Here is a 9,600-nt window from a genome sequence, read left to right as displayed (position 1 = left end):
AAGGATAGAGCAGCTCTGGTTAGCACCTGGTATCCAGGCAGGGTCAACCCACTGTGCAGCTATAAGCATCAGCATAATAAGAAATTACCAGCCCAAACTATTTAAATCACATTGACGAGTCTACAGTCAAAATATGTTTCTTCTTATGTACTTAATTCCGTCTGTATTTCAATAGCACAACCTGAGAGGAGGAAATAAATTAAAAGTTCTTTCTACTTATCTCATGGACACACACAAAAAGAAAAGGGAAGAATAAACCTGCTTACGTCTTCCAAACTTTACAAAATTTTTCCAACAGGAGCCTATGCTATCAATTCTTCTGTGTTTAAAGCTAACCAAATTACAACATGAAAACATGAATCTGTTGATATCCCATCATAAGTATTGTGTATTTCCACTATATATGCAAGTGCTGTTCATACATAATGAATATCAGTTTGGAGCTGTGCAGATACTGATTGCTTTGAGCAGAAAAGAACAGTAGAAAGCTCTGCTCTCAAGTCTATAGCTTTAATATAGCAGATACATAGGCAGATATGTAGCAGATACAATAGGAATTTCTGAAGGTCTTGCAAAGCATCAGTGTAGTTCAGTGAGGTATTAAGTGCAGAAAAAGTTGTGCTGTAATAGGAAACAAAGAACAGTTTGTTCTCAGGGCTATTTCATGCAGGATGTTCATGGATGGAGACACTCTAGCATCATTCTACTAACCTGAATCATGTTCTTAATGTCCCATTGCCTTTAAAATGTTAACAGCCAGAAAGGCGGTTTTTTTATTATTTATTTTGAGGGGTGATTTGAAGTGATGTTGGGAAAGGAGGACAGTATGTGTGTGTGCTTGAGACAAGGGGAGAAAAGTTCAAAGCTAAGACTAGATGAAGCCTAACCCAGGAGAGTTTTAGAAGTCCAAAAGGTGCCGGAATTAAAAATTATTATAAACTACAGCCACTATGTTTTCACATGAAAAAATGTAGTCTTATGCTCCTAGTGAGCTAAAAAGAAGTGAATGTAACAGTTGCTTTTTAAACTGGAATTCAGTGATGGCACAGATCTTTTCCAACTCAGCAGTAAAAAAGATATATATATATATAAACAAATTTATACCAGGAATTCCTTCTTTCCTTAATGTGTCCTATGAGCTATGGGTTTATGTGGGAAAGAGACCTGTTCTTACACAAGTCTTCCTGTTAACCTCCACCAGCTACAGTACTCCAGCTCTGAAAACACGAAGTCCTGTAATGATGCCATGTGCATGCATTGTCACACAGCCCAAACAGGTGTCCGTTGCCCAGAAATTACCGTATCCAGTTTTGTCATAAGCTAAATGTTCTGCTTATTAAACATCTAACTCTTCCACAAGTACTCAGCCTCAATGATAGCTAGAGGCAGGGCTTTTCCATGTAAATTGTGTCAAATTTAAGAAATTCCTACATTCAAACATGCTTCCATTTAATATTCTTGGCTTTCTAGAGGTAGAACCTTATAGTAGTTTGCCAGGTGGAGAAGGGTCTCTATCTTGAAAACATTCTTACAATAAAAAGCTATCATACAAATGGGCCTGCTGGAATCAGCAACAGGAATCTGCAATAACATCTTGATGAAGTATGTACCTATGAAAATACACTTGCATTTGTGCATAGCTACAGCTGCACAGTTTGCTCCTCTGTTTTTTTGTAACATTCATTTCCTTAATGTTAGAGGTAAGTTGTATCATTTACAGGCTAGAACACTAATTTCCTCCAACAAAGTTTTAAAAATCTATTATATCCTTCAAGCATTTCCCAAAATTAAGATGTTTTTAAAAATCCCAAGCTTCTGTTTCTTCAAAGCATTGTTTGGATTTAATAATGTCCCTTCTGGGAGCTGCAGCTTTGCTTTATAATGCTGTCCTTTCCTCTCACTGCAACCGGTATTCTGTCTGCTGAACTCTTTGCACTCCTCTTACATTTGCACAGAAACAAATAGAGATATTTCTTTGTTAATTGGCATATTAAAAATTTATGGTGCACTAGGATGTTTAATATTTAAACACAGTGTTTAATGTTTTCTATTGCCACTTTTTTCCTGAAAAAAAGAAACAAATGTCATAGGGAACGCTGTCCTTTTCCAGACAATTAGAGATCTTATTTTGAGTTAGCATTCAGGATAGAGAACATCATTACTCCAACATCAGTAAACATTTTTTAAAAGTTTAAGATCACACTACATTTTGATTCCCAAGACAGTTAGCCTTGATACACTACAGTACTGTAAATCAATCTGGTTTTTTTACTTTTTCATTTCTTCTGAGGACTGCTGCTGACATATTGGTAGAGGATTACCAATCAAATACCTGAAGGGACCCTATATTACCTGAAGGGAGCCTACAAGAAAGCTGGAGAGGGACTCTTTACAAGCGCATGCAGTGATTGGACAAGGGGCAATAGCTTCAAAAGGAAACACAGAAGATTAGATTAGATATTAAGAAAAGCTTATTTACTGTGAGTGTGGTCAGGCACTGGCACAGGTTGCCCAGAGAAGTTGGGGATGCCCCATCCCTGAAAGTGTTCAAGGCCAGGCTGGATGGAGCTCTGAGCAACCTGTCTAGAGAAAGTTGTTCCTGCTCATGGCAGTTGGGTTGGAAGGAGATGATCTTTAAGGTCCCTTCCAACTCAAGCCATTCTTTGATTCTATGATATACACCATTAACATTAGACTCGAAATGATTTTATTCAGGGAACTTTCCATTTCCTAGTTAATCTGTTAAATACTTTCCACCCAAAGCTTTGAGTCTACAAAGCACTAAATTCCTGGTGAGGCAGCTAAATACGAAATCAAGATTTCAGTCTTCCTGCTTTGAAAGAAAAAGCAGCATGTCACAATTTAAACTGAGAGAGACCAGTGTGTAAAGCAGAACATGAAGAACCTGGGACACTTGCATTAAATATTCTTCTCAACCCAGGCTACTTCTCTGTTTTTAAGCAAATCAGCTGCAGCCCACTGACTTTCATGGACCAATTTAAGACTATGTTCTCCTATCTGTGCACAGACCAAAAAATGCAAGTACAAAAAATCATGTTACATTACTGCTCACCTTCCTAGGGACCTATATAAGGACTTGGATAAGTGCCTACAAAACTGTTTCATTCAAATATGGAACCACCAAGACAGAGCAATGAGGTATTAGAACAGACCAAGACCCATAAATGTTGAATTCTTTTGTCTAATTCACCTGTCTCTCACCCAGTCCAGCAAGTGGTCTAAAGAACTTTCCTTAGCCTTTAGCCTTAACCTTTTTCCACTTACTTGGGATGAAGCTTACCAACCCATATTCTGTTCTTCACAGAAAGGGTAATTGGGCATTGCAGTGGGCTGCCCAGGGAGGTGATGGAGTCATTGTCCCTGGAGATGTTTAAGAAAAGTCTGGATGTGGCACTCAGCGCCATGGTCTAGTTAAAAAGGTGGTGTTTGGTCATAGGTTCGATTTGATGGTCTCAAATCTCTTTTCCAATCTAATTCATTCTGTGATTCTTTATTATTCCAGAGGATGAGTCAGATGACCCAACTCAAATCTCTTTACTTGTCAATGAGGTCCTCCTTTCTCTTGGCTCACCAATCTTGCTTTGCACTCCCATCACCTTTCTTAGCACCGGAAGTTCTTATTGGGGCTTTTCATTGAACCACATGAAAGCATAATTTCCATTCTCCATGGTTTAAAAAAAAAAAAAAGAGTAAAGGATAAAAAAGGTTTGATTTTGGGCTTTACTCTGGCTATTTCTTCACAGAAAGCCCTTTTTTCATTTCAAATCTGTGAACCTTCTCCAAAAATGCCAGTTTTGAACTGGGAGTAACTTCTGTTGCCATTACTCTTTTGTGACATTAAATGTCCCTTCTCTTATATTCTCTTTGCAAACCCATTAATATGAAAGAAAATCATTGGGCAGATATTTCAGCTAAACTGTAAAAGTTCCACCCTCAGAACAATCTTCAGAATTCCATTGGTGAAGAAAAGTAAGTGATACTTTCTTTTCAAGATTATTTTATACTTTTACACTTAATTAGAGTCTTAGTGTGCCCAAATTAGCTCGTTTCCTGTTCACAGTCATCCTTGGAAATAAGGATTGCTTAGCAGAGTTAGATTCCTGAATCTGATATGGTTATGCAAGCAAAAGCTTTTTATTTAAAATCAAAATGTGAATCAGTAGTCCAGTGACTTGGAAAGATATTTTATTTGCAGACATTATCTTAAGTAATTATTTGAAGGTTTGTAGTACCGGAAGAACTATTAGGCAACTGAAGACAGACTACATTCTGGACTCTTCCCTTTCCAGAGAACAAAAGCTTTTTTTCTCATTCATAACTTTTTTTCTCATTCATATTTTTTACCAATAAACACTAATGTGTTGTGTTTGTTTTAGTTGGTTCTGGGTTTTTTAAAGCAAAAAAATGTCATCTGTAAAACTTCTATTATAAAGGTAGAGAAAAATAGAGATCAAAAATTTTGTTCTAAGAAGGGTCTGGCAGGAATGCTATACAGAAACAAAGCAGTTGGATGATTCTGAAGCAAAATTTGTGCAAAATTAAAACAATAACTCACCAGACTTGAAATGAAATCATATGTCGTAAGCAGAGTAGTGATATATCAGATCACATTCTGTTGTTTGTCTCTTCAGGCTTCTTCTTATATTTGTCAATTATTGTTTCTCCCATGGTGTTACTTTTTAACACACAATGTTATACACTGTTGATGACCAAGCAACATTAGAGAAAAATTATAAAATAGCAGATGTGAATCAGTAGGCAAATGCCCTGGGAAGGAGTTTTATTTTAACATATTCAGCTGCAACATCATTAATCTAACTGCAATAGACAACCTCAAATTTAATATGTAATTTTAATATCTGGCATCAGATATTTTTGTTTTTCTCATGTTATTAAAGTGCATATAGACAGAAACATTTTGTTGCTGTTTCATACCTTACTTGTGGTTCTGCACAGCCCAGTGACACAGAAGATGCTAGGCTCACTATGGCAGCCAGCCACCATCTGAAATGAAATCTGGAATATAATGGATCTGTCTTTGCCTAGTATTCATATTTAAAAGTAATTTAGTCACCTTGGTTTCACTGCATTTTAAAAAGAAGAAAAGAATCTCAACCTCACAACAGAGGAACACTTAAAAACCTACTCTCAAAGTATCCCGTGTGTAGTCAGTTCTTGGGTAAGGGGGAAGCAGCATTCAACAGCACTAGGAGGCTCATCCACGGGCACCTCACACGCTCTGTAGGCACAACGCCCATACTCCTGTCTGGTGTGGGGCTCTGATTGGACAGTTTCCAGACAACTGAGTGGAGAAGTTCCAAATGTTGAATGGGAGGGGTCTAGCCCTCAATGCTCATTTTCCCCAGAAGAGGTAGCGTTTTCCAAGTAGAAGAGGAAGACACCATGCTAAATTTAATTTCAAACAAGGCTAGCTTAGATATGTCAAAACACATTAAAAGCAATACGATAGTTGGAATTTTAATAAGGTCCCCAACAACTCTATTTGAATATGCTCTCAAAATATCTACCCAGGTTGGTGTATATATACCTAGGTGCATTTTGAGTAGTTTGCTGTAAGTACTATTGAAAATGCTTTTATTAGGAGAATTGAATGATCATGCCACATGAATTAGCTCAGGTTTAGAGAGAACTGAATTTGTGAAAAATGCTGCAGTGTGAATTAAAATGACAGGTATATAAACGTTCATTTATCCAAAAATACTCTTATGAAATAATGAAAAACATACACAATTTTAGTAACTCAGTACTCAACCCTAAGCAACACATTGCACATTTGATCTAAGAATTTACCCTTTTATCCTGTGTCCAGTACCGACATGTGAATGGCCTGTATTTAAAGACAAAAAGGACTCAAGGACACCAACCTACAGAATGAAATACTAGTCTTTTGAAGGAACTTCTGCTGTCTCCTAAAGAAAGAATGCCCTCTACTGCTTGGTTAGAGAGCTGCTCCGTAGCGAAGGAACTCAAAACTATGTTTCATATGGACTGAAAACTTTGAAAAATACATATAACAAAATCTATTATTATTACTGTTGTTGGTGCTGTTGTTAACAACAACAACAATAATAATAAATTATATCTCTGAAATATTAGGAGATGTGATATGCTTGTATAAAATCAAGTGTTCTTTAATAGTGTTTCTATCTGCTCTACTGTCCATTTTTCATTATATACCTGCAGACCATAGCCCAAATGTCTTACCCTAAACAAATATATAAAATCATGTTGAGTATTTTCTCCATAATACTCAAGTGCATAAATTTTAAAATGGCCAATGTCTTTACTTTCAGTAATTGTTTTGGCACACATTTTCCTTAAACTTTATATATTTTCTGTCTGTGTTCAAACTTAATACACCCCACATTATTAATGTATAAGAGTCTCCTTCAAAGACACATGTATATTGTTTTCCAAGTGGTTTGCCTTTAAAAACCAAGCAGATGAAATTCTTACATCTCTAAAACAGTCACAGCATGCAATTTTGCAGCATCCTACCACACAGAAGTACTCTAAAGCATCATCAAGAAACAGCAGAGACATGCATGCTGATTTGTTTTACATCTGCCGAGGAGAGGCTGATGAAAGCTATTCCAGAAACTTACCTCAGATCTGATTCTGTTTTATATCAAAGTTATTCCTAAGGAAACCCTGTATTTTCTTAATGCAATAGAAAATTTTCTGAAGTGGGCCTTAAACAGTCACCAGCTAGGACCTCCAGCAGCATCTATTCATCTTTTTCTGCCATTTTTCCACTTATTTATTTGGCTGTCCAAGTAAGTAAAGAGGAAGTCTAGGGATGTTCAAAGCAGGATCATTTTTGTTTCTCTAGTAAAAGTTCTTTTGATTGTATGACACCTAAATTTACAAACTCAAAGACGGTTTAGTTCACAGCTGTTTAAAAGCATACAAATTATGAACTTCTGGAATGCACAGTCCTTTCTGTTTTATTCTTGACAGTACTTAACATTGCTCATTCTCATAGCATGAGCTCTTAGACACTGAGGGAATTCAAAAAGTTAATGCTAATGAACCAAGGGATTGTACCCCCAGCAAACACATCTGGAACTATAGCTTTGTCTCACCTGACCCAAGATGTGGAAAAACAAATTTGCAAATTTGTGACCTTGAAATATTTTTTTTCCTGACAGATATGAATTTGAATTTTCCTTCTTTCCCAATGTCACACTTGCAGTATCTGGAAAAACACATGGTCTGGAGGAAAGATACTGTTTTCTCATATGGAGAAACATAAAGGTTTAAGACCAGACTATTAAGTCAGGTAGTTCTACATTAACTGAGAGAAGCTTACAACATATACTGTAAGACAAAACATGAGAAAAATAATTTCAGATGAGATATTACATGGGCCATTATTCTCCAAACACTTTCAGGTCTTAAACAATGAGGCCACAATTTCTAGGAAAATAAATTAAATGTTTCCACTGTTCAAAAGTAAAACAAACTATTTTTTGACTTAAAGAAAGAATGATAGGCGTGTATAATCTCATACACACAACTTCATTCAGTTTCATCTAAAAAACAGAAAAGTCCACACTTTTGTGCCAAACACTCCGAGAACATCAAGAAGCAACAACTTATTTAGAGACATCTCAGGAATTCCCCAGCCTCCCTGTTAGAAAATTACTTTATTTTGAGAAGGAACGAATTGCTAACTACACAAACCTTGCATCAGTGTGTTGACCAAAGTTGTTACAGTGTGTATATAAAAGGACCAACTCTCGATTCCAGACCAATTCATCATTATACGTAATTTTCAACAAGCAATGTTGTAGCTACCATCATGGCTGTTCATGGACGCTCATATATATTTTCTGCAATTATTCTTACAGTCTAGCTATGAACTGACCTGAGTTTCAAGGACACACTTCCCTAAGACTGTGTAACAGTAACAACCACAGTAAGAATGACTACAGCAAGTGTGTACAAAAGTTTTTTATTGTTCTTCAGCTTTTCCCATTATACCCACGCATGCATAACTTGGATGGATAGATGTTTGAGATAGCTTTCCTAGTAATAATAGTGTATGCACCAAAATTTGCAAATTTTCAGATCAACAAACTCACTCAAAATTTTACAAATCAAAGAATTTTTACCTTTCTGTGAGGATAAACGGAGTGTTCAATTTTCAGCAGTTATAAACAAAAATCTCATTAGTATACTGTCCAAGATAAAATGCAGCATCTCCCAAATAGAAAACAGTATCAAATACCTTTTGCTTTCTAAGAATATATACAAGCTCCATGTTCATTTCCCCACAAATACTATCCATCTCATGCAAATACATGCAGATGTGTATATATACATACCTATGTATTTATGTATAGATGGATGAATGATTTTTCCATATTAAGAATCAAGGATTTAGCAGTATGCTGATGTAGCACTGAAATGTAAAACAAGATTTCAATGACAACAGTACTATTTTTCATTGCTGCCAGGACTAAACTGAAAGGAAAAATGATTGCTCTCCAACCTCTGTTTCCTCCTCTGCTGGATATGTCAAGGATATCAGCTGTTCCAGAAAGGATTCTAACTCAAAAGAATCAGGCATGTTTAAGAAGCAAGATTCTTCTGTCTTCATACAAAATAATGGATCATTGAAAACATTTTATTTGGAATTAGAAAAAATATTTTTATTTCAGAATATTTTTATTATTTTGTTTTTAATTTAAATTTTCTTTTTAAGCACATCCTCCAGTACAAATGAATTGCTGCATTTCCAAAAAACTGTATCAGCAGTAATGATAAGCTAGTTTCTCTTAAAGCTGTCCTTAGCCAAACATCAAAAAGTAATGAGTGATTTAGAGTAATTAAATCTAAACTAATATGATCCATAAAAGTGGAAGACCCCTAACATAAAAAGAGAGAAATTATTTTTCTGAAATCATTCAGATATGAAAGGTTGTTTATTGAATTCTTTACTAGCAGAACTACAATTAAAAAAAAAATAGGACAAGACTGGCAGTAAAATTAATCAGCAGCATTATTAAAGTCACATAAAAACATATTGCATGCTTGTACATTTTGCTATCCTGGCTTAGAGAATGGGAGATAACAAACATCTTCACATATCTGAAGGCCATAAACTCCAAAATTCAAATAATTACTTAGTATTACGCAGAGAGAATAATTAAAAATAGTTAGATAGTTGTAGACAAAGTGGGAAAAGCTTCTTGACCATGAAATTTGTACAAAACTGAAACAGCTTTCTTAACAGGGAGATCTGTTGCTCGAGTAATTTGAGTTAGAATGCAGAGCACACATGAAAATGCCCTATAGGGAATGCTCTGCACTGCTTTGGCAATAAACCTAGCATGTCTTTCAACTATAATTTGTATGATTTCTTGGGTTTGGATATAAAACACATGGGAACACAAGTCAAGAGTTCATGTAACTATTGTTTTTGATTGAGCTGAGTACCATATGGTGCAATACAGGCAAGTTGATGAACTGATGTAAAGTTAATGTTAAGTTACGGAGATGCATGTGTTCCTGTCAATATTTTGGCCAAAAAACACCACCTCAACATATAGA

This window comes from Corvus cornix, chromosome Z (genome assembly GCF_000738735.6).
Source record: "Corvus cornix cornix isolate S_Up_H32 chromosome Z, ASM73873v5, whole genome shotgun sequence".
NCBI classification, from domain to species: Eukaryota; Metazoa; Chordata; class Aves; order Passeriformes; family Corvidae; genus Corvus; species Corvus cornix.
The sequence above is the reverse complement of the archived record's forward strand: the minus strand, read 5'-3'. Positions refer to the sequence as shown.